We start from the raw sequence: 25593 nt of genomic DNA, 5'->3' as shown, positions 1-25593 counted from the left end.
AACCTGCAGCCTGCAAGCCGCATGCTGCCCAGGATGGCTTTGAATGCAGCCCAACACAAATTCATAAGATTTCTCAAAACATTATGAGATTTTTTTTTGCAATTTTTGTTTTATCTCATCAGCTATCATTAGTGTTAGTGTATTTTATATGTGGCCCAAGACAATTTTTCTTCCTCCAATGTGGCCCAGGGAAGCCAAAAGATTGGACACCCCTGTTCTAAAGGGTTGTTGGAAATTTCCTTACTAATTTGAAGGGGATATTTTTAAATTAGGAAAATTATCCCTTTGTTAGCAAATGAATTGCAAATATTACCTATATGTTTGTGATTTGTTTTTGACTTTGCTTACAGTGGTTTCTGCTATGAAGATTTTTTTTTAAATCTAATTAAATTCTTAAGTACTTTTCCCATGGATTCTTTTGTGTCATAGTTGGAAAGGCCTTACCTATTTGTATTTACAACAAGGAAACCATTTTTGTTCACAGTAGTGAACATTATTTTAATTATTACATTTAAATCTTTGATCTCCCATTAACTCTGGGCTAAAATATAAGACAGGCATTTACCTTTTATAAAACAAATTTTTATTTGAATATTTTTCTTGAATAATTTATTTTCCCCCATTGATTTCAACAGGTGCCTTATCATATATGTCTATAGCTATATAGGTATGCCTGGGTCAATATGAAGCTATTTTAATTATCGTAGTTTGTATTAACATTTCTTCCTGATAATTTTATTTATTCTGAAATCTAGTTTGTCTAATGCTAATAAACACATGTCTGCTATTGATTAATGATAGCATGGTATATCTTTATCCACACATTGTCTTTAACCTATTTATGTCTTACATTTAAAGTTAGTGTTTTGTAGGGCTTTCTAAAAATTTTATTTTATTATTAATATTATTATTTTGTGAGACAGAGTCTTACTGTGCCGCCCAGGCTGGAATGCAGTGGTGCAATTAATCTTGGCTCACTGCAACCTCCACTTCCCAGGTTCAAGCAATTCTCCCTGCCTCAGCATCCTGAGTAGCTGGGATCACAGGCACCTGCCACTATGCCCAGCTACTTTTTGTATTTTTTAGTAGAGGCAGGGTTTCGCCATGTTGGCCAGGCTTGTCTTGAACTCTTGACCTCTGGTGATCCGCCCACCTTGGCCTCCCAAAGTGCTGGGACTACAGGTGAGAGCTACCATGATTTTCTGTGGAGCTTTTTAAAAATACAATCTGAAAGCCTTTTACTTTTAATTGAAGTATTCAGACCATTTATATTTAATATGATTGTTGATAAATTGGGTTTAAATCTATCATCTTGCTATTAGATTTTTCCCCATCTTTTCTTTGTTTCCTTTTTTTCTCTTCCATTTAAAAAATTAATTCAGTCGTTTTTAAAATTCCACTTAATTCCTTTATTTGCTTATTAGTTTTAGGTCTGTTTTTGTGTGGCTGCTTTAGAGTTAACAGTAAGCACATATCTTTATATTGTCACAGTCCACCTTCAAGTAATATTATATCACTTTGTGTGTAGCTTAAATATGTTACAAACAAGTACATCTCTTTCTTCTTTCTTGGCCTCTGTGTAATTGCTGTCATATTTTTTATTTCTACAACTTTTATAAACTACATTATTATTTTGTTTGAATAGTCAATTATCTTCTAAAGAGATTTTTTAAATTAGAAAAGTTTACCTTGTATATTTACCCCTGTAGTTACGAATTTTATGTCCTGAATTCCTTTGTGTAAATCTATATATTTATCTGGTAATCATTTTTCTTTTGCTGGAGGGACTTTCTTTAATATTTGTTTGTAGTGCAGGTATGTTGGGAATGAATTCTTTATTTATTTTATTTATTTATTTATTTATTTTTATTTTTTATTTTTTATTTTATTATACTTTAAGTTTTAGGGTACATGTGCACATTGTGCAGGTTAGTTACATATGAATACGTGTGCCATGCTGGTGCGCTGCACCCACTAACTCGTCATCTAGCATTAGGTATATCTCCCAATGCTATCCCTCCCCTCTCCCCCCTCCCCACCACAGTCCCCAGAGTGTGATATTCCCCTTCCTGTGTCCATGTGATCTCATTGTTCAATTCCCACCTATGAGTGAGAATATGTGGTGTTTGGTTTTTTGTTCTTGCGATAGTTTACTGAGAATGATGATTTCCAGTTTCATCCACGTCCCTACAAAGGACATGAACTCATCATTTTTTATGGCTGCATAGTATTCCATGGTGTATATGTGCCACATTTTCTTAATCCAGTCTATCATTGTTGGACATTTGGGTTGGTTCCAAGTCTTTGCTATTGTGAATAGTGCCTCAATAAACATACGTGTGCATGTGTCTTTATAGCAGCATGATTTATAGCCATTTGGGTATATACCCAGTAATGGGATGGCTGGGTCAAATGGTATTTCTAGCTCTAGATCCCTGAGGAATCGCCACACTGACTTCCACAATGGTTGAACTAATTTACAGTCCCACCAACAGTGTCAAAGTGTTCCTATTTCTCCACATCCTCTCCAGCACCTGTTGTTTCCTGACTTTTGAATGATTGCCATTCTAACTGGTGTGAGATGATATCTCATAGTGGTTTTGATTTGCATTTCTCTGATGGCCAGTGATGATGAGCATTTTTTCATGTGTTTTTTGGCTGCATAAATGTCTTCTTTTGAGAAGTGTCTGTTCATGTCCTTCGCCCACTTTTTGATGGGGTTGTTTGTTTTTTTCTTGTAAATTTGTTTGAGTTCATTGTAGATTCTGGATACTAGCCCTTTGTCAGATGAGTAGGTTGCGAAAATTTTCTCCCATTTTGTAGGTTGCCTGTTCACTCTGATGGTAGTTTCTTTTGCTGTGCAGAAGCTCTTTAGTTTAATGAGATCCCATTTGTCAATTTTGGCTTTTGTTGCCATTGCTTTTGGTGTTTTGGACATGAAGTCCTTGCCCACGCCTATGTCCTGAATGGTAATGCCTAGGTTTTCTTCTAGGGTTTTTATGGTTTTAGGTCTAACGTTTAAATCTTTAATCCATCTTGAATTGATTTTTGTATAAGGTGTAAGGAAGGGATCCAGTTTCAGCTTTCTCCATATGGCTAGCCAGTTTTCCCAGCACCATTTATTAAATAGGGAATCCTTTCCCCATTGCTTGTTTTTCTCAGCTTTGTCAAAGATCAGATAGTTGTAGGTAAGTGGCGTTATTTCTGAGGGCTCTGTTCTGTTCCATTGATCTATATCTCTGTTTTGGTACCAGTACCATGCTGTTTTGGTTACTGTAGCCTTGTAGTATAGTTTAAAGTCAGGTAGTGTGATGCCTCCAGCTTTGTTCTTTTGGCTTAGGATTGACTTGGCGATGCGGGCTCTTTTTTGGTTCCATATGAACTTTAAAGTAGTTTTTTCCAATTCTGTGAAGAAAGTCATTGGTAGCTTGATGGGGATGGCATTGAATCTGTAAATTACCTTGGGCAGTATGGCCATTTTCACGATATTGATTCTTCCTACCCATGAGCATGGAATGTTCTTCCATTTGTTTGTATCCTCTTTTATTTCCTTGAGCAGTGGTTTGTAGTTCTCCTTGAAGAGGTCCTTCACATCCCTTGTAAGTTGGATTCCTAGGTATTTTATTCTCTTTGAAGCAATTGTGAATGGGAGTTCACTCATGATTTGGCTCTCTGTTTGTCTGTTGTTGGTGTATAGGAATGCTTCTGATTTTTGTATATTGATTTTGTATCCTGAGACTTTGCTGAAGTTGCTTATCAGCTTAAGGAGATTTTGGGCTGAGACGATGGGGTTTTCTAGATAAACAATCATGTCATCTGCAAACAGGGACAATTTGACTTCCTCTTTTCCTAATTGAATACCCTTTATTTCCTTCTCCTGCCTGATTGCCCTGGCCAGAACTTCCAACACTATGTTGAATAGGAGCGGTGAGAGAGGGCATCCCTGTCAAACTAAGCTTCATAAGTGAAGAAGGGAATGAATTCTTTTACTCTTTGTATGTCTGAAAAAGTCTTTTTCTTTGCCTTCAATTTTCAAATATATTTTGCTGTGTATAGAAGGTTGTTCCTTTCAATACTTCAAAGATCTTGTTCTACTGTTTAATGGTTTGTATTATTTCCAAAAAGGAATCTACTGACATCTTATGACCCAGGGTTAACATATGTTTTATTTCCTCCTCTGGCTGCTTTTAAGATTATTTTCTGCACTTTGGGCGGCCGAGGCGGGTGGATGACGAGGTCAGGAGATCGAGACCATCCTGACTAACACGGTGAAACCCCGTCTCTACTAAAAATACAAAAAATTAGCTGGGTGTGGTGGCGGGCGCCTGTAGTCCCAGCTACAGGAGGCTGAGGCAGGAGTCCCAGCTGCAGGAGGCTGAGGCAGGAGAATGGCGTGAACCCGGGAGGCAGAGCTTGCAGTGAGCCAAGATCGTGCCACTGCACTCCAGCCTGGGCGACAGAGTGAGAGTCTATCTCAAAAAAAAAAAAAAAAAAAAAAAAAAGATTATTTTCTTCATCACTTTTAAATTTTCTAAACAATGTGATTTTGTGTCATTTTTGTCATGTTTCCTGTGCTTGGGTTATATTGAACTTGAATCTGTGAGTTTACAGCTTTCATGAGATTTGGAAAATTTTTGCCCATTATTTCTTCAAATATTTTTTCTGTCCTCTCTTCTTTGGGAACAGCAGTTACATATAAATTTGACCGCTTGAAGTTGTAGCACAGCTCACTGGTTCCCTATGCATTTTTTTTTTCAGTATTTCTCTCTGTGTTTTAATTTGGTTTTCTTCTATGCTATATCCTCAAGTTCACCAATTTTTCTCCTGCAGATTCTAATACACTATTAATGTCATCAAGTATATTGTAAATTTCAGATGTTACATTTTTTATTTCTATAAGTATGATTTGGGATAGTTTTTGTATCTTCTATATTTCTATTTAACAAGCTCAATCTTTTCTCTGTCTTAGTAAACATATGGAATACAGTTAAATTGACTATTTATTACAATGTCCTTTCTACTAATTTCACCATTGCTCTCATTTCTGAATTCACTTCTAGGGATTGATTTTTCTCCTCATTGTGGGTGGTAGTTTTCTTCTTTCTTGCATTCCTGATACTTTTGTATTGGATGTAAGATATTGTGGATTTTACCTTGTTAGGAGTTGGATATTTTTGTATTGATATTCTTGTGATTGATACGAAATATTTTATTTTTTTGTGTTGATAGTCTTGTGACTGATAAAAAAATATTTTATTTTTCCCCTGCTGGAGCTAGGGAGGCTGGACAGCTTGGGCCCAAAATATTTTATTTTGTATCAATATTTGTTTGGGTACGTAATTAAGTTGATAGGACCATTTTCTTCTTTTGAGACTTGAATTTAAGCTTTATTAGGCAGAAGCTGAGCAGTCTAGGGCTAAATTTTTCCCAGGACAAAGGCAACAATTTTATGAGTACCTTACCTGATGATTCATGAATCACTTCCACTTTGGTCACATATTAGTCCTGGTCCTATGTTAACACTGCTGATTGTCCCCGCTGCTTCTTTTGGCTGATTCTTTTCCTGGCATCTGGTAGTATCCTCACATGCATGCACTGATTAGTACTCAGGTGAAGGCTTCAGGGAGACTAGCATAGTATCATATAAAGAGCAGGCTTTAGAGTTATACAACTTGCATTCTAATTCCAGCTCTGCCAGTTACTAGCTATGTGATTTTGATCAATTTACAATAGTTCCCTCTTATCCCCATTTTTCTTTCTGTGATTTCAGTTGCCCATAGTCCAAACATATTAAATAGAAAATTTCAGAAATAAATAATTGATAAGTTTTAAATTGCATGCCAATTTGAGTAACGTGACAAAATCTCCATGGTCCTGTCTCCTCCTGCCTGAGAAGTGAATTACCCCTTTGTCCACCGTACCCACACTATATATAGGTCAAAGATCACAGATGAAGAAGCAAGCACCCATCTTTGCTGTTGTCCAGTCTCCTTGAGTGACATCTCTAGATGCAGGAGTGAACCAGATGAATAGGGCTTGAAGTGAACTCCCAGCAAACTGCAGCAGCCCTACAGAAGAGGGACCTGACCATTGAAAGGAAAACAAAAACAAGAGCATCAACAGAACGAATCTCCACAAAAACCTCACCCAAGCGTCAGCAGCCTCAAAGATCAAAACTAGACAAACTCATGAAAATGAGAAAGAATCAACAACAACAACAAAATCCCTGAAAACCCACAAAACCAAAGTGCCTCTTCTCCTCCAAATGTTTGTAACACCTCTCCAGCAAAGGTGCAGAACTGAATGGAGGATGAGAAGTGGACTTCAGAAGGTGGGTAATAACAGACTCTGCTGAGCTAAAGGAGCATGTTCTAACCCAATGCAAAGAAGCTAAGAACCTTGTTAAAAGGTTACAGGAGCCACTAACTAGAATAACCAGTTTAGAAAGGAACATAACTGACCTGATGGAGCTGAAAAACACAGCACGAGAACTTTGTGAAGCATATACAAGTATCAATAGCTGAACTGATCAAGCAGAAGAAAGGATATCAGAGTTTGAAGACCATCTTGCTGAAGTGAGGCATGCAGATAAGATTAGAGAAAAAGAATAAAAGGAACAAACAAAACCTCCGAGAAATATGGGACTAAGTAAAATGAGCAAACCTACGATTGATTGGAGTACCTGAAAGAGACAGGGAGAATATAACCAATTTGGAAAACACATTCAGGATATTATTCAGGAGAACGTCCCCAACCTAGCAAGACAGGCCAACGTTGAAATTCAGGAAATATAGAAAACATCACTAAGATACTCCACGTGAAGATCAACCACAAGACACATAATCATCAGGTTCTCCAAGGCTGAAATGAAGGAAAAAATCTCAAGGGCAGCCAGAGAGAAAGGCCAGGTCACCTATAAAGGGAAAAACATCAGACTAATAGCAGATCTCTCAGCAGAAACCCTACAAGCCAGAAGAGAGTGGGGACCAATATTCAACATTCTTAATGAAAATAATTTTAAACCCAAAATTTCATATCTAGCCAAACTAAGCTTCTAAGCAATGGAGAAATAAAATCCTTTCAGAGGAGAAAATGCTGAGGGATTTCATCACCATCAGGCCTGCCTTGTGAGAGCTCCTGAAGGAAGCACTAAATTTGGAAAGGAAAAACTGGTACAAGCTACTGCAAAAACACACCAAAATATAAAGACCAATGACATATAAAGAAATTGCATCGGGCTCGGCATGATGGCTCACGCCTGTAATCCCAGCACTTTGGGAGACCAAGGCAGGTGGATCACGAGGTCAGGAGATTGAGACCATCCTGGCTAACATGGTGAAGCCCCATCTCTACTAAAAATACGAAAAATTAGTCAGATGTGGTTGCATGTGTCTGTAGTCCCAGCTTCTCAGGAGGCTGAGGCAGGAGAATCGCTTGAACCTGGGAGACAGAGGCTGCAGTGAGCTGAGATCACACCACTGCATTCCAGCCTGGGTGACAGAGCGAGACTCTGTCTCAAAAAAAAAGAAAAGAAAAAAGAAAAAAAGAGACATTGCATCAACTAGTGTGCAGAATAACCAGATAGCATCATGAAGACAGGATAAAATTCACACATAACAATATTAAACTTAAGTGCAAATGGCCTAATGTCTCAATTAAAAGACACAGACTGGCAAATTGGATAAAGACTCAAGACCCATCGGTGTGCTGTATTCAGGATTCAGGAGACCCATCTGATGTGCAAAGACACATATAGGCTCAAAATAAAGGGATAGAGAACAATTTACCAAGCAAATGGAAAGCCAAAAAAAAAAGCAAGAGTTGCAATCCTAGTATCTGACAAAACCGACTTTTAACCAACAAAGATCAAAAAAGACAAAGAAGGGCATTACATAATGGTAAAGAGATCAATTCAACAAGAAGAGCTAACTATCCTAAATATATATGCATCCAATACAGGAGCACACAGATTCATAAAACAAGTTCTTGGAGACCTACAAAGAGACTTAGACTCCCACACAATAATAGTGGGAGACTTTAACACCCCCACTGTCAATATTAGACAGATCATCGAGACAGAAAATTTACCAGGATATTCAGGACCTGAACTCAGCTCTGGATCCAGTGGACCTAGTAGACATCTACAGAACTCTCCACCACAAATCAACAGAATATACATTCTTCTCAGTGCCACATGGCACTTATTCTAAAATTGACCATACAATTGGAAGTAAAATACTCCTCAGCAAATGCAAAATAACCGAAATCATAACAAACAGTCTCTCAGACCACAGTACAATCAAATTAGAACTCAGGATTAAGAAACTCACTCAAAACCACACAACTACATGCAAATTGAACAGCCTGCTCCTGAATGACTGCAGCGTTAAATAATGAAATTAAGGCAGACAAGAAGAGGTTTTTGAAACCAATGAGAACAAAGAGACAATGTACCAGAATCTCTGGGACACAGCTAAGGCAGTGTTAAGAGGGAAATTTATAGCTCTAAATGCCCACATCAGAAAGGTAGAAAGGTCGCAAATCAACACCCTGACATCACAATTAAAAGAACTAGAAAAGCAAGAGTAAACAAATCCAAAAGCTAGTAGAAGACAAGAAATAACTAAGATCAGAGCAGAACTGAAGGAGATAGAGACATGAAAAACTCTTCCAGAAAAATCAATGAATCCAGAAGCTGGTTTTTGAAAACATTAATGAAATAGATACACCACTATCTACACTAATAAAGAAGAAAATAGGGAAGAATCAAATAGACACAATGAAAAAACGATATAGGGTATATCACCACTAACCCCACAAAAATACAAACTACCATCAGAGAATACTATAAACACCTCTATGCAAATAAACTAGAAATTCTAGAAGAAATGGATAAATTCCTGGACACATACACCCTCCCAAAACTAAACCAGGAAGAAGTCATATCCCTGAATAAACCAATAACAAGGTCTGAAATTACAAACAGCCTTCCAACCAAAAAAAAGCCCAGGACCAGGCGGAGTCACAGCCAAATTCTACCAGAGGTAAAAGAGTAACCGGTACCATTCCTTCTGAAACTATTTCAAATAACTAAAAGGGAGGGACTCCTCCCTGATTCATTTTATGAGACCAGCACCATCCTGATACCAAAACCTGGCAGAGACACAACCAAAAAAAGAAAACTTCAGGCCAATATCCCTGATGAACATCAATGCGAAAATCCTCAATAAAATACTGGCAAACCGAATTCAGCAGCACATTAGAAAGCTTATCCACCATGATCAAGTGGGCTTCATCCCCTGGATACAAGGCTGGTTCAACATACACAAATCAATAAACATAATTCATCACACAAATAGAACCAATGACAAAAACCACATGATTCTCTCAATAGACGCAGAAAATGCCTTTGATAATATTTGACATCCCCATGTTAAAAACTCTCAATGAACTAGGTATTGATAGAACGTATCTTAAAATAATAAGAGTTATTCATGACAAATACATAGCCAATATCATACTGAAGGGCCAAAAGCTGGAAGCATTCCCTTTGAAAGCCAGCATAAGACAAAGATGTCCTCTCTCACCACTCCTATTCAACATAGTACTGGAAGTTCTGGCCAGGGCAATCAGACAAGAGAAAGAAAAAAGCGTATTAAAATAGGAAGAGAGGAAGTCAAATTGTCTCTGTTTGCAGATGGACACGATTCTATATTTAGAAATCATCATTCTCAGTAAACTATCACAAGAACAAAAAACCAAACACTGCATATTCTCACTCATCGGTGGGAATTGAACAATGAGATCACATGGACACAGGAAGGGGAATATCACACTCTGGGGACTGTGGTGGGGTGGGGGCAGGGGGGAGGGATAGCATTGGGAGATATACCTAATGCTAGATGACGAGTTAGTGGGTGCAGCGCACCAGCATGGCACATGTATACATATGTAACTAACCTGCACAATGTGCACATGTACCCTAAAACTTAAAGTAAAAAAAAAAAAAAAGTCTAAGAGCAGAAAGCCCCGGAAGCTCTTATTTGTTGAGGAAAGTCAGTATATCATTCCTTAAATGGAAAAATGAGGAAGAAATGCACTCTATCAAATATAAATGATTTTTTTTTTTTTTTTTTGAGACGGAATCTCGCTCTGTCCCCCAGGCTGGAGTGCAATCTCGGCTCACTGCAAGCTCCGCCTCCCAGGTTCACGCCATTCTCCTGCCTCAGCCTCCCGAGTAGCTGGGATTACAGGTGCCTGCCACCACGCCTGGCTAATTTTTTGTATTTTTAGTAGAGACGGTGTTTCATCGTGTTAGCCAGGATGACCTCGATTTCCCGACCTCGTGATCCGCCCGCCTCGGCCTCCCAAAGTGTTGGGATTACAGGCGTGAGCCACCGCGCCCGGCCATAAATGATTCTTATACATTCAGAAAGGTGAGGGCAACACAAGGAATTTTGCAACATGTTCAGGAAGTTCAGATGCTGGGATCCTTGCTGAATGAGTGAAGTGAAGTCATGAAGTCTTGTCCAGTTGGGCAATCCTATGAAACTTCTTAATTCTTCTCTCCCTCACATTGACCTGTTTGCTCTGCCACCACCCAAACTCAGCTCCATTCCTGACAATGTTGGCAAAAGTTTCATTTTTCCATGTTCGGGGGGTTTAAAAAAATAACATACTCAAAAAATGTTTAGATAAAAATTCACTCTAATCCAGAGGGATTTACCCAGTTCTGATTCACATTCTGTTAACTCTAGGGAAAAGCCTTCTCCCATGGTGATAGAGAACTCATAGGAAGAATTTTTTTAATTAGATAGAATATGATTCAGGACCAGGGAAATCCCAGAAGCTAGAATCAAAAGTTCTGAGAAGACCTAGAGAGGATTCAGTCTCAGATAGCAAGCACCAGGTTGAATAAATAATCAGGGTAATGTGAAGTATGTTGAAGCAATAGATGAGACCCTAGTAATGTACTGATATAACCAATTCCCTGCCCACCCTGCAGTTTAATGGAATTGTGAATTTCTGCTTCACAGATGACTCTTTCTCAGTGGACGAAACATTCTGTGTGATGCACACCAGCACAACAACAGAAAGTACTGAACAACTTTGAGGATACAGGGATGAGCACCAGAAAGATGGGGCAGGTTCAGCTTCATAATCTTGGCAAGGAGTCATCAGCAGCAAGATTTAGGTGTTGGCTAAAAGAGAAAAACAGGAATTCCAGTTATCCTGTCTGGATTAGCACTCCTGATGAGCTCAGTGGGTGTTCAATTTTGTAATTCTGTGTGATTTCCAAAAGTTAAATCAGGCTTATTGTTACTGATGTTTTGGTGACATGTGATACACAGTTACATTCCTCCTTCACTGCTTGGTTAAAAGCTTATGGAGTGAAAAGTTGAAAACAAGAAGTATTGGTGAAGCCAAGAAGTATTCACACTGTTTCCCACTCTCTCCTAATTTGGCTTATCTCCAATGTAAAGATCACTTCCTGCTCACTCTGTAACATGTAGTTGTTGTCAATAATGAGAGCTAATTAGAGCCCCAAAATTTAGTTCTGTGGGACTTAAAAGGGACTTATTCATGAGGTGCATATGGTTCTCCTGTGTACCTCCCATATAATTCACAGTGAGGTATTCTGTGGCCTAAATTAACACATAGTTAACTAATTAGAGTTCTGTCAAAAGCAGAGTCTCCTTAATGCAGATCTGTTGAGATGTGGTTAAGAACAAATGTTTCAGAGTTCCCCTGCCTGGAGTTTGATGCTCCTCAGCACCCTCAGGTGATCCTTGTCATTTGGAGTGCCTTCGAATTAAGTCAAACCATGTCAGACATGGAGAACAATAAGCCAAGTCATGGGACTACACATCTTCATTCAGGTCATGGACCTACTTCTCTCTAGTCTTAGGCTTGAATTTTTGTCTTCTACTTCCCATAGTTCTTAACCCTAAGCCTCACACTATAAACATCTTGGATCTGCTTCTTTTACCATTTCATTTGAGGACTGAAATTTGTATCCTCGAACAAATGGATGATTATTACATGACATAATTTCATAACCGTTTGAATGTCTTCCAACAGCCCTGGAGTTCTGATGTTCTACCTATCTCTGATATTCTACTTAAAGGGGCTAGAAACTTGCCTACTGCCAGGGACGCCCCTATTTAGAGTCTGCTGTGTGGTGCTCAGCAAGCCATAAGTGGTGGTGCTGCTTACTAGATCCTAGACCACTGACCAGGATCTTATTCCATTATTAAAGAATTTCATGAAGCATCTCAGCTAACTCCTTTGCTATTTTCTACTCAATGGAATCTGTTGCTTTGCTTTACCCCTAGATCAGAAGTTCTGGAGTGACACTTGTGAGCAGCATTCATGAGTTGCCTCCACAGTCGGTGAGATGGGTCCGCTCAAGTACTGCATATAGAGACACAAAACTCTGCAGACTCAGCTGCCTCTTGTTTTGATAGCAAGCGACAGTAAGTTGAGAATGTGGATCTTGCTATATTGTTTGCATTGTTTTGGATGAGATAGAGTGAGTACAACTGATTTCTTTCCCAGTATAATCCAGTTTAGGAACACCTATATGGTATATATTAAGGAAATAGGTTTTTCTATGATAAGCTTCAATTATATTAGAGTCCACTTGTCTATATGATTCCATACTCTAATACTTAGCTTCATTTGCCTTCATTGCCTTTGGAGTGGTCAGTGTTAAAATTCTTATCTTCCTGCTTTATTCAGAATAAAAAATTTACTCTTCTTGATAAGAGTATATGTGGAAGAGGGAAACAAGACCGTATAAGGAGATATATAAAGGTACCTATAGAATTATCAATAGGAAGCCTAAAGCCCAAAGTAAATTTAGACGTGCATTAAATTAGTTATTTCTAGAAACGAATCATCTGCCTCATCATTCTCACTCCCATTCTGCATCCTGGCTTCTGGAAATAAAATGGTTTCTTCTGTTCAAGGCTGTTTTCTTGACTTGTAATACCAGACAAGCCCTTCTTTAGTTGTTTTCTCTGCTTGCTGTTCTCTTTCCCTTATTGGCTTCTCTCGTATAATTTACAATATATAATTATTTGATATTTCCCATCAAATCAACAAACAAACATTTTCTCTAACCATCAAACTATGTTTCCTTCCCTTCAGAATCAATTTCTCAAGAGAAGAATCTTTCCTTGGTATCTCTTGAGCTTTGAGTAAGCAACTTTTAGGACTACCACCATACTCCCCCAGTGAAATTTCTTGGTCTAGGGAAATATTGATCCCTAACCACGAAATCCAGTGAATTCTTTTCTGCTCTTATTTTAGTTGACTCTTTGGTTTTATTTGATTTTGTTGAATTTATTTTGTAAAATGCTTGTTTGTAAAACTTACAGAAGGGAGTCGTGATCCTTAAAAGTCAGCAAGATTCAGTAGGATTTAAAATTTATAAGATTTAAGCATCTTTACATTTCTATCATTAGGGTTACAAAACTTACAAAATTTGATAAACATAATGATTTGAACTTCAGTGAAGCATCTAAAATATTTTTATTTAAGATAGTAACTTGGGCAGGGGGAATGAGATGAAATGTTGTCATACCCTATGCCTAAATTTTGTCAAATTTACTGACTCACCATGTCTTATGACCTGATGAAGCTGGCCACTATAAATCCAACTGGTGAAGAATTTCTAGGGAGAGGATTTATTATCCCGAGGGAAGAGAGGCAGACAAATTCACCCAATAATATTGACCTTAGTCCGGCTGACAATGGCAATAGCTTGATAATTGTGATGTAGACATACTTTTGACTTAGGTCCCTGAGCTCTTCTCTCAGGGGTATTTGGAGAGTAAAGGTTGAGACAGAGAAGGAGCTGAAGAAATTGAAAAGTAAAAACGTCCTTTGATTTAAAATTCTGTAGCTGATAAAGAAGAAACTCTAAGGAACATGCTCATTTCCTTCAAATATTCAAAAAAGTTTCCAATTTTTTACATTTTTAATTAAAAAACCTTTTACAGTAAACCTACTGGGTAGAACTATAACTAATACCTGGGAAAAACAGAGTAACTGATGTTGGTTAATAAGAAGAATGAAATTTCTCAAATTCAGAACCATAGAAGAATAGGACAGCCTACTCTAGAAGCTGTAGTTTCTTAGCAGGAAAGTGATTTAAGTATCATTTGGAGGGATAGGATTTAAGGCCCTTCTTCATTTCTAAGCTCTAGGGTTTGCAAATTCTCTTTTTTTTCCTAGTCTGTGAACCAAAATGTAGCTTTTTAATTAAAAAAATAATTTTACTTAACATTTTTTTAAGTGTAAAAATAATCATTCCTTTCGCAGTAACAAATTAGGACCCAAAGATACAACTAAAAGGAACGAATTTCCTTTCACATTCTCTAATTCACATTTCTTGTGCCATTCCCCACAGGTTAATGATGTCTGATGTCTTTTTGGTATGTGCTTTTCAGAAAATATCTATGTATGTGTGTGCCCCATAGCAGGGGTCCCCAACCCAAAGGCCATGGATCTGTACTGGTATATGGCCTGTTAGGAACTGAGCTGCACAGCAGGAGGCGTGTGGTGAGTGAGTAAGCGAAGCTTCATATATATTTACAGCTGCTTCCCACGGCTCGCATTACTGCCTGAGCTCTGCCTCCTATCAGATCAGTGGCAGCATCAGATTCTCAGATTCTCATAGGAGCATAAACCCTATTGTGCACTGTGCATTTGAGGTTGTGCACTCCTTATGAGAATCTAATGCTTGATGACCTGTCACTGTCTCCCATCAGCCCCTAATGGGACAGTCTAGTTGCAGGAAAACAAGCTCAGGGCTCCCACTGATTCTACATTATGGTGAGTTGTACAATTATTTCATTCTATATTACAATGTAACAATAATAATAGAAATACAGTGCACAATAAATGTAATGCCCTTGAATCATCCCAAAGCTATCCCCCGTGCCTTGGAAAAATTGTCTTCCACAAAACCAGTCCCTGGTGCCAAAACGACTGGGGACCACTGGCCCCAGAGATAAGATCTAGATTGAAAACAAATGGAACTCAGCTAAACATAGCTTTCAGCAACTTAATTTTTTTTTTTTAACATCAAGATGTTAAGATCTTGAACATCTTTCTTCGTTACAGATATGTATATAAACCTTTTTAAGGGCTGCACGGTGAGTCATTGTATAGAGGTACCAAATGCATTTTATTAGTGCCTTGATTTTAGAGCAATCTTACATAGTAAGCAACACCCTTCCCCCACTTCTATTGGGTAGTCTGAGAGACTAAATTCAGTGGTGGTCACAACAGGAAATATCAACTTCGTAAAAAACAAAAGCAAGTAACTAAGTTTTACTCTAAAACACTTGCCAAAGACCAGCATATATGTACATGTACATATAACCTTCAATTCACTTCCAAAAAAAATTTCCAGGGAGCCTACCATGTGTCAGAGCTTTGCTAGGAATTTCCATGTAGTATTATCTAATATATTGTTCATCATGCACAGAAACCTAATAACATGTTCAGATTATAGAGTTAAAAGTTAAGATGGAGTAGAGTAAAACCATCATCCTACCCTCTTTGTAAATCAATTCACCTCCTAGGGCAAATTTTGGAAGGTGCTAGAGATCTTAAATGGTCCTATAAGTTAAGGAACTGAATGTTGCTTCAGTCTCTAAAGATGGGGATCTCAGAAGAAAAGCAAAATTTTCCTAGGAATTATTGGGATCAAAAGGTGAGAGAACATAACTGTGAGGAGGCAGTGGTGAGGTGGGGAGTAGAGGTGTATTTGATGTTTATGTGCCATTTCATTTGTTTATTTTTGAATAGACTTATACAGACATACCTTGTTTCATGTCTTTGTTTCAAGCAAAGACCTGAACTTTGCTTTCTTGTACTTCATAGATATTATGTTTTTTTTTAAATTGAAGATTTGTGGCAACCCTACATCTAGCAAGTCTGTCTGCACAATTTTTCCAACAGTACGTGCTCATTTTGTGTCTCTGTGTCACAGTTTGGTAATTCTTGCAATATTTCAAATTTTTTCATTATTATTATATCTGTTATGGCGATCTATAGTTAATGATTTTTGGTGTTACTATCATAATTGTTTTGGGCCACCACACTGAACCCATATAACATGGAAAACAAGAAATGTTTGTGTTCTGACTGCTCCACTGACTGGTCTTTCCCCATCTCTCTCTCTCTCTCCTCCAGCCTCCCTATTCTCTAAGACACAACAATATTGGAATTAGGCCAATTACAACCCAACGTGGACCTCTAAATGTTCAAGTGAAAGAAAGAGTCGCACATTTTTCACTTTAATTTCAAAACTAGAAATGATTAAACTTAGCGAGGAAGGCATGTCTAAAGCCAACAGTTGAGATAGGCCCCTTATACCAAACAGCCAAATTGTGAATGTAAAGTTTTTAAAGGAAATTAAAAGTGCTGCTCCAGTGAATATATGAGTTATAAGAAAGTGAATGGTACTGGAAAAATTGGATAGCCATATGCAGAAGAATAAAACTGGACAAAAATTAACTCAAGATCAATTAAAGAATTAACTGTAAGACCTGAAACTATAAAAATTCTAGAAGAAAATCTAGGAATAACCCTTCCGGACATTGGTCTAGGCAAAGAATTCATGACTAAGACCTCAAAAGCAAATACAGGCTGGGTGCGGTGGCTCATGCCTGTAATCCCAGCACTTTGTGAGGCTGAGGCAGGCAGATCACTTGAGGTCAGGAGTTCAAGATCAGCCTGGCCAACATGGTGAAACCCAGTCTCTACTAAAAACACAAAATTAGTCGGGCACCATGACATGCACCCGTAGTCCCAGCTACTTGGGAGGCTGAGGCAGGAGAATCGCTTGAACCCGGAAGGTTAAGGTCACAATGAGCTGAGATCACTCCACTGTATGCCAGTCTGGGTGACAGAGAGAGACTCTGTCAAAACAGAAAAAAGAAAGAAAGAAAGAAAGAAAAAGAAAGAAAGAAAGAGAAAGGAAGGAAGGGTGAAAGGAAGGAAGGGAAAAAGAAAATGCAATCCAAACAAAAATAGACAAATGGGATCTAGCTAAGATAATTAATGAAGGTGGCTACACTAAACAGATTGTCAATGGAAACAAAACAGCCCTCTATTGGAAGAAGATTCCATCTAGGACTTTCATAGCTCCAGAGGAGAAGTCAATGCCTGGTTTCAAAGCTTCAAAGGACAGACTGACTCTTTTCTTAGGGTCTAATGAAGCATGTGATGTTAAGTTGAAGCCAATGTTCATTTATCATTCTGCAAATTCTAGGGCCCTTAAGAATGATGGTAAATCTACTTTTCCTGAGCTCTATAAATGGAACAACAAAGGCTGGATCACAGCATAACTGTTTACAGCCTGGTTTACTGAATATTTAAAGCCCACTATTGAGATGTACTGCTTAGATAAAAAGATTGCTTTCAAAATATTACTGCCCACTGACAATATACCTTGTCACCCAAGAGCTCTAATGAAGATGTACAATGTAATTAATTGTTTCATGCCTGTTAACTCAACATCCATTCTGCAGCCCATGGGTCAAAAAGTAATTTCAACTTTCAAGCCTTGTGATTTAATAAATGCATTTCATAAGTCTATAGCTGTCATAGATAGTGACTCCTCTGATGGATCTGGGCAAAGTCAATTGAAAAACCTCTGAAAAAGATTCTAGATGCCATTAAGAACATTTGTGACTCATGGGAGTAGGTCAAAATATCCATATTAGTAAGAATTTAGAAGTTGATTTGAACCCACATGGATGACTTTGAGGGGTTGAAGACTTCTGTGGAGGAAGTAACTGCAAATATGGAAGAAATAGCAAAAGAACTATAATTAGAAGGGGAGCCTGAAGATGTCACTGAATTGCTGCAATCTCATGTTAAAATTTTAACGAATCAGGAGTTGCTTCTTATGGATAAGCAGAGAAAGTGGTTTCTTGAGATGGAATTTACTTCTGAAGAAGATGCTGTGAACATTGTTGAAATATCAAGAGATTTAGAATAGTACATAAACTGAGTTGATAAAGTAATGGCAGGGTGTGAGAGGATTGACTCAAACTTTGAAAGAAGTTGTACTGTAGGTAAAATGTTATCAAACAGCATCACATGCTAAAGAGAAATCTTTTGTGAAAGGAAGAGTTGATAGTGGCAGCAAACTTCATTGTTGTCTTATTTTAAGAAATTGCTACAGCCACCCCACCTTTCAGCAACCACCACCCTAATCAGTCAGCAGCCATCCACATCAAAGCCAGACCTTCCACCAGCAAAAAAGTTACAATTTGCTGAAGGTTTGGATGATTCTTAGCATTTTTTAAGCAATAAAGTGTTTTTTAAATTAACATGTGCATTGTAAAACAAATGCTATTACATACTTATTAGACTACAGTATAGTGTAAACATGAATTTTTTTTACTGTATATGTATATTTCTTTTCTTTTTTTAATTTTATTATTATTATACTTTAAGTTTTAGGGTACATGTGCACAATGTGCAGGTTAGTTACATACGTATGCATGTGCCCTGCTGGTGTGCTGCACCCATTAACTCCTCATTTAGCATCAGGTATATCTCCTAATGCTATCCTTCCCCCCTCCTCCCACCCCACAATAGTCCCCAGAGTGTGATGTTCCCCTTCCTGTGTCCATGTGTTCTCATTGTTCAATTCCCACCTATGAGTGAGAACATGTGGTGTTTGGTTTTTTGTCCTTGCCATAGTTTACTGAGAATGATGATTTCCAGTTTCATCCATGTCCCACAAAGGACATTAACTCATCATTTTTTATGGCTGCATAGTATTCCATGGTGTATATGTGCCACATTTTCTTAATCCAGTCTATCGTTGTTGGACATTTGGGTTGGTTCCAAGTCTTCGCTATTGTGAATAGTGCTGCAATAAACATACATGTGCAAGTGTCTTTATAGCAGCATGATTTATAGGCCTTTGGGTATATACCCAGTAATGGGATGGCTGGGTCAAATGGTATTTCTAGTTCTAGATCCCTGAGGAATCGCCACACTGACTTCCAGAATGGTTGAACTAGTTTTCAGTTCCACCAACAGTGTACAAGTGTTCCTATTTCTCCACATCCTCTCCAGCACCTGTTGTTTCCTGACTTTTGAATGATTGCCATTCTAACTGGTGTGAGATGGTATCTCAGTGTGGTTTTGATTTGCATTTCTCTGATGGCCAGTGATGGTGAGCATTTTTTCATGTGTTTTTTGGCTGCATAAATGTCTTCTTTTGAGAAGTGTCTGTTCATGTCCTTTGCCCACTTTTTGATGGGGTTGTTTGTTTTTTTCTTGTAAATTTGTTTGAGTTCATTGTAGATTCTGGATATTAGCCCTTTGTCAGATGAGTAGGTTGCGAAAATTTTCTCCCATTTTGTAGGTTGCCTGTTCACTCTGATGGTAGTTTCTTTTGCTGTGCAGAAGCTCTTTAGTTTAATTAGATCCCATTTGTCAATTTTGTCTTTTGTTGCCATTGCTTTTGGTGTTTTAGGCATGAAGTCCTTGCCCATGCCTATGTCCTGAATGGTAATGCCTAGGTTTTCTTCTAGGGTTTTTATGGTTTTAGGTCTAACGTCTAAGTCTTTAATCCATCTTGAATTAATTTTTGTATAAGGTGTAAGGAAGGGATCCAGTTTCAGCTTTCTCCATATGGCTAGCCAGTTTTGCCAGCACCATTTATTAAATAGGGAATCCTTTCCCCATTGCTTGTAAACATGAATTTTATATGCACTGGAAAACCAAACATTTGTATGACTTGAACCAGCAATATGATGATATCAGATTCAAATACAAAGAAGTGTAATTGAAAAGTAAATCTTTCTCTCCCATTTCTTCTAATAACCCATTTTCCTATTCCCATTGCGAGTCACCTACTATTATTAGTTTGTTGTATATCCCTGCAGAGATATTCTGTGTTTTAGCAAACTAAAGAGAGACAGAGAATATTTTGGTTTGCTCAGTTCCAAGTGATGCCTATTGTCACAGAGTAACGATCAATATGCCCCCCCTTTTACTCTAAAAAATACCCTAGTTGGGCATATTACTTATACAAATTCATATAGTTTATTGGCATGAATGGTAGCTACTATGTTCATTGTTCAGAGCTTTGCTCTTTTCATTTAACAGTGTGTTTTGGCAATGTGTTCACAAAAGAACATAATGCACTTCCCCTTTTAAAAATGTATTTTATTTTTTAGAGACAGGGTCTCACTCACTCTATTGCCCAGGCTGGAGTGCAGTTGTGTGATCATAACTCAATGTACCCTCAAACTCTTGGGCTCAAGTGATCCTTTTGCCTCAGCCTCCTGAGTAGCTAGGAGTACAGGCATGTGCTACCATGCCTAAATAATTTCTTAAATTTTTTGTAGAGATGGTGTTGCTATGTTGCCCAGCCTGGTCTTGAACTCCTAGTCTCAAGTGATCTTCCTGCTTTGACCTTCTAAAGCACTGAGATTTTAGGCATGAGCCATCGTGCCCAGCCATACTCCTTATTTTTAAAGTTGTATGATATTCAATTGCCTAAGTGTACCATATTTATGTAACCAATCTTGTGCTGGTGAGTATGTACAGTTTCTAATCTTTCATTAGAAACTTTAATTCTAACTAACTACTGAAATGAATGCCTTCTACATTTATCATTGAGAACTGGAATTATTATACAAATCTAGGGAACAATTCTAAAAAGCAGAAGTGCTAAACATATCTAGGAAAAAAATTCTAAAAAGGCATATATGTTTAAAATTTTAATATATATTTAAAGTTTTCTTTTTTTCAGAAGAGTACAACAATTTATACTCACATCAACGGTATACAGGAGTATGCACTTCCCTACACTATCACCAAGACTTTTGTTTTTTCCAACATGATAGATATCTAGTAGAATTCTGCTATTTCATTTTTTATTTTTTTGTGTTTAACTGTAGGAAAATACACATAACATTTGCGATCTTAACCATTTTTAAGTATGCAGTTCAGTAGCTTTAAGTATACTCACACTGTTGTGCAACCAATCTCCACGATATTTTATTGTATAAAACTAAAACTCCATACTCATTAAACAAAAAGTCCTCATCTCCCGTAAATAAAACAAACAAACTGCAGCCTCTGGTAACCACTATTCCACTTTCTGTTTCTATGAATTTGACTACTCTAGATGATTTAAAGAAGTGGAATCATACAGTATTTATGCTTTGTGACTGGTTTCACTAATCATAATGTCCTCAAGGTTCATCTATTTTGTAGCACGCACAGAATTCCTTTCCTTTTTAAGGCTGAATAATATTCTATTTTTATGGATATATCATATTTTGTTTAGCCATTTGTCTGTCAGTGAACACTTGGATGGCTTCCACGTTTTGACTATTATGAATAATGCTGTTATGAATATGGCTGTAAAAATATATCCTTGAGAACATGCTTTCAATTCTTTTTGATATATACCAGAAGTGGAAATTGTAGATCATATGGTAATTCTGGTTTTTATTTTCTGAAGAGTTTCCATATAGTTTACCATAGTGACTGCACCATTTTACATTCCCACCAGTAGTTTCTGCACAGCAAAGGACATAATGAACAGAGTGAAAAGGCACCCTACAGAATGGAAGAAAATATTTGCTAACAGTGTATCTGATAAAGAGTTAATATCCAAAAAATGTAAAGGACTCCTTCAATTCAATAGCAAAGAAGCGAATTTTAAAATGAGCAAAAGACTTGAACAGACATTTCTCTAAAGAATACATACAAATGGTCAACAGGTATATTAAAAGATGGTCAAAATCATTAATAAGAAGACAAATGCAAGTCAAAACTACAATGAGATATCATCTCACCTGCTAGGATGGTTACTATAAAAAAGCAAAGGCTACAGATGTTGGTAAGGGTGTGGAGAAATTAGAACCCTTAAATACTGTTGGTGTGAATATAAAATGGTCCAGCAGCTATGGAAAACAGTATGGAGGTTCCTCAAAAAGTTAAAAATAAATTTACCTTATGATATAGCAATCTTATTTCTGGATAGATATACAAAAGAATTAAAATCTGGATCATAAAGAGATATCTTCACTCCTATGTTCATTGTAACATTTTTCACCATAGTCAATATATGGAAACAATGGACATGTCCATAGACAGATGAAAGGATAAAGAAAATACGGTACAATATACACATACAATGAAATATTTTACAGCCTTAAAAAAGTAGGAAACCCTGCCATTTGTGCCAACATGGATGAACCTACAGGACATTATGCTAAGTGAAATAAGCCGGTTACAGAAAAAGAAATGTTGCATGATTCCACTTACATAAGGCATCTAAAATTGTCAAACTCATAGAAGCAGAGAATACAATAGTGGCTTCCCCAGACTGGGGGAGTGGGGAAAATGGGGACTTGTTAAATTGTTATAAAGTTTCAATTAAACTAGCTGAATAAGTTCTAGAGATCTGCGGCAAAACATAGTGCCTATAGTTAACAATAGTTAATGTGCAATTCAAAATTTATTAAGAAGTCAGATCTTATGTTAAGTGTTTTAATCATAAATAAACAAAACTAAACAAACAGGCAACAAATACACAAAGGGAACTTTGGAAAGTGTTGGATATGTCTGTTACTCTGATTGTGCTAATGGTATCATGGTGTTTGCATTAAGCCCAAAACCATCACATTGTACACATTGGACCTGTGCAGTTATTTGTATATAAATTATACCTCAATAAAACTGTTAAAAAGGTCAAATTTAATAATCTTTCGCTTCATGATTTCAAAAAGCTGAAAGCCTGTCTAGCTAAGATGGTGTGTGTGTATATGCACACATACTTACACAAACACCTATTATTTTTTCTACCACTTTTGTAGTTTCAGTTAAAATTTTTTTGGGTTGGTATCAGCTTATTTTTCCCATTTTTACCCAGCTGACCTTACACACTTAATTAAATATCCAGTTTACTACCACTAATTTGAAACGCCAGCTCCACTATATATTAAATAATTTTATTGTTTTCTAGATTTTTCTTAGAACATTTTAAAAAATCATAAAATTTTCTAGGCTCTAAATTTGTTTCTAGATTTTTTTAAAATTTTCTTATTATTATACTTTAAGTTTTAGGGTACATGTGCACAACGTGCAGATTTGTTACGTATGTGTACATGTGCCATGTTGGTGTGCTGCACCCATTAACTCCTCATTTAGCATTAGGTATATCTCCTAATGCTATCCCTCCCCCTTCCCCCCACCCCACAACAGTCCTTGGTGTGTGATGTTCCCCTTCCTGTGTCCATGTGCTCTCATTGTTCAATTCCCACCTATAAGTGAGAACATGTGGTGTTTGGTTTTTTGTCCTTGAGATAGGTTGCTGAGAATGATGGTTTCCAGCGTCACCCATGTTCCTACAAAGGACATGAACTCATCATTTTTTATGGCTGCATAGTATTCCATGGTGTATATGTGCCACATTTTCTTAATCCAGTCTGTCATTGTTGGACATTTGGGTTGGTTCCAAGTCTTTGCTATTGTGAATACTGCTGCAATAAACATGTGTGTGCATGTCTCTTTATAGCAGCATGATTTACAACCCTTTGGGTATATAACCAGTAATGGGATGGCTGGGTCAAATGGTATTTCTAGTTCTAGATCCCTGAGGAATCACCACACTGTCTTCCACAATGGTTGAACTAGTTTACAGTCCCTCCAACAGTGTAAAAGTGTTCCTATTTCTCCAAATCCACTCCAGCACCTGTTGTTTCCTGACTTTTTAATGATTGCCATTCTAACTGGTGTGAGATGGTATCTCATTGTGGTTTTGATTTGCATTTCTCTGATGGCCAGTGATGGTGAGCATTTTTTCATGTGTGTTTTGGCTGCATAAATGTCTTCTTTTGAGAAGTGTCTGTTCATATCCTTCGCCCACTTTTTGATGGGGTTGTTTTTTTCTTGTAAATTTGTTTGAGTTCATTGTAGATTCTGGATATTAGCCCTTTGTCGGATGAGCAGGTTGCAAAAATTTTCTCCCATTCTGTAGGTTGCCTGTTCACTCTGATGGTAGTTTCTTTTGCTGTGCAGAAGCTCTTTAGTTTAATTAGACCCATTTGTCAATTTTGGGTTTTGTTGCCATTGCTTTTGGTGTTTTAGACATGAAGTCCTTGCCCATGCCTATGTCCTGAATGGTATTGCCTAGGTTTTCTTGTAGCGTTTTTATGGTTTTAGGTCTAACATTTAAGTCTTTAATCCATCTTGAATTAATTTTTGTATAAGGTTTAAGGAAGAGATCCAGTTTCAGCTTTCTACATGAGGCTAGCCAGTTTTCCCAGCACTATTTATTAAATAGGGAATGCTTTCCCCATTGCTTGTTTTTGTCAGGTTTGTCAAAGATCAGATAGTTGTAGATACGTGGCGTTATTTCTGAGGGCTCTATTCTGTTCCATTGGTCGATATCTCTGTGTTGGTACCAGTACCATGCTGTTTTGGTTACTGTAGCCTTGTGGTATAGTTTGAAGTCAGGTAGCGTGATGCCTCCAGCTTTGTTCTTTTGGCTTAGGATTGACTTGGCAATGCAGGCTCTTCTTTGGTTCCATATGAGCTTTAAAGTAGTTTTTTCCAATTCTGGGAAGAAAGTCATTGGTAGCTTGATTGGCCATTTTCACGATATTGATTCTTCCTACCCATGAGCATGGAATGTTTCTGCATTTGTTTGTATCCTCTTTTATTTCATTGAGCAGTGCTTTGTAGTTCTCGTTGAAGAGGTCCTTCACATCCCTTGTAAGTTGGATTGCTAGGTATTTTATTCCCTTTGAAGACATTGTGAATGGGAGTTCACTCATGATTTGGCTCTCTGTTTGTCTGTTATTGGTGTATGAGAATGCTTGTGATATTTGCACATTGATTTTGTATCCTGAGACTTTGCTGAAGTTGCTTATCAGCTTAAGGAGATTTGGGGCTGAGACGATGGGGTTTTCTAGATATAGTCATGTCATCTGCAAACAGGGACAATTTAACTTCCTCTTTTCCTAATTGAATGCCCTTTATTTCCTTCTCCTGCCTGATTGCCCTGGCCAGAACTTCCAACACTATGTTGAATAGGAGTGGTGAGAGAGGGCATCCCTGTCTTGTGCCAGTTTTCAAAGGGAATGCTTCCAGTTTTTGCGCATTCAGTACGATATTGGCTGTGGATTTGTCATGGATAGCTCTTATTATTTTTAGATACGTCCCATCAATACCTAATTTATTGAGATTTTTTAGCATGAAGGGTTGTTTAATTTTGTCAAAGGCCTTTTCTGCATCTATTGAGATAATCATGTGGTTTTTGTCTTTGGTTCTGTTTATATGCTGGATTACATTTATTGATTCACGTATGTTGAACCAGCCTTGCATTCCAGGGATGAAGCCCACTTGATCATGGTGGATAAGCTTTTTGATGTGCTGCTGGATTCAGTTTGCCAGTATTTTATTGAGGATTTTTGCATCAATGTTCATCAAGGATATTGGTCTGAAATTCTCTTTTTTTATTGTGTCTCTGCCCGGCTTTGGTATCAGGATGATGCTGGCCTCATAAAATGAGTTAGGGAGGATTCCCTC

At 37.6% G+C, this 25593-nt stretch overlaps 1 long non-coding RNA gene across 3 annotated transcripts in view; it reads left to right on the top strand.

Moving 5' to 3' along the window:
* Positions 1-25593, top strand: part of LOC107966608 (uncharacterized) — a 59203-nt gene that overhangs the window by 8377 nt on the left and 25233 nt on the right. Inside the window, exons 2-3 of one of the 3 annotated variants that reach the window (XR_008548045.2) lie at positions 11037-11262; positions 12336-12476. The exons of 1 other annotated variant lie outside the window; for it this stretch is intronic. This is a non-coding gene — a long non-coding RNA (uncharacterized LOC107966608). The remainder of the gene's footprint in view (positions 1-11036; positions 11263-12335; positions 12477-25593) is intronic. One more of the 3 variants, XR_010156967.1, reaches the window with a different exon arrangement.

This window comes from Pan troglodytes, chromosome 4, assembly GCF_028858775.2.
Source record: "Pan troglodytes isolate AG18354 chromosome 4, NHGRI_mPanTro3-v2.0_pri, whole genome shotgun sequence".
Classification (NCBI taxonomy): Eukaryota; Metazoa; Chordata; class Mammalia; order Primates; family Hominidae; genus Pan; species Pan troglodytes.
Note: the sequence above shows the minus strand (reverse complement) of the source record. Positions and strands in the feature narration are given on the sequence as shown.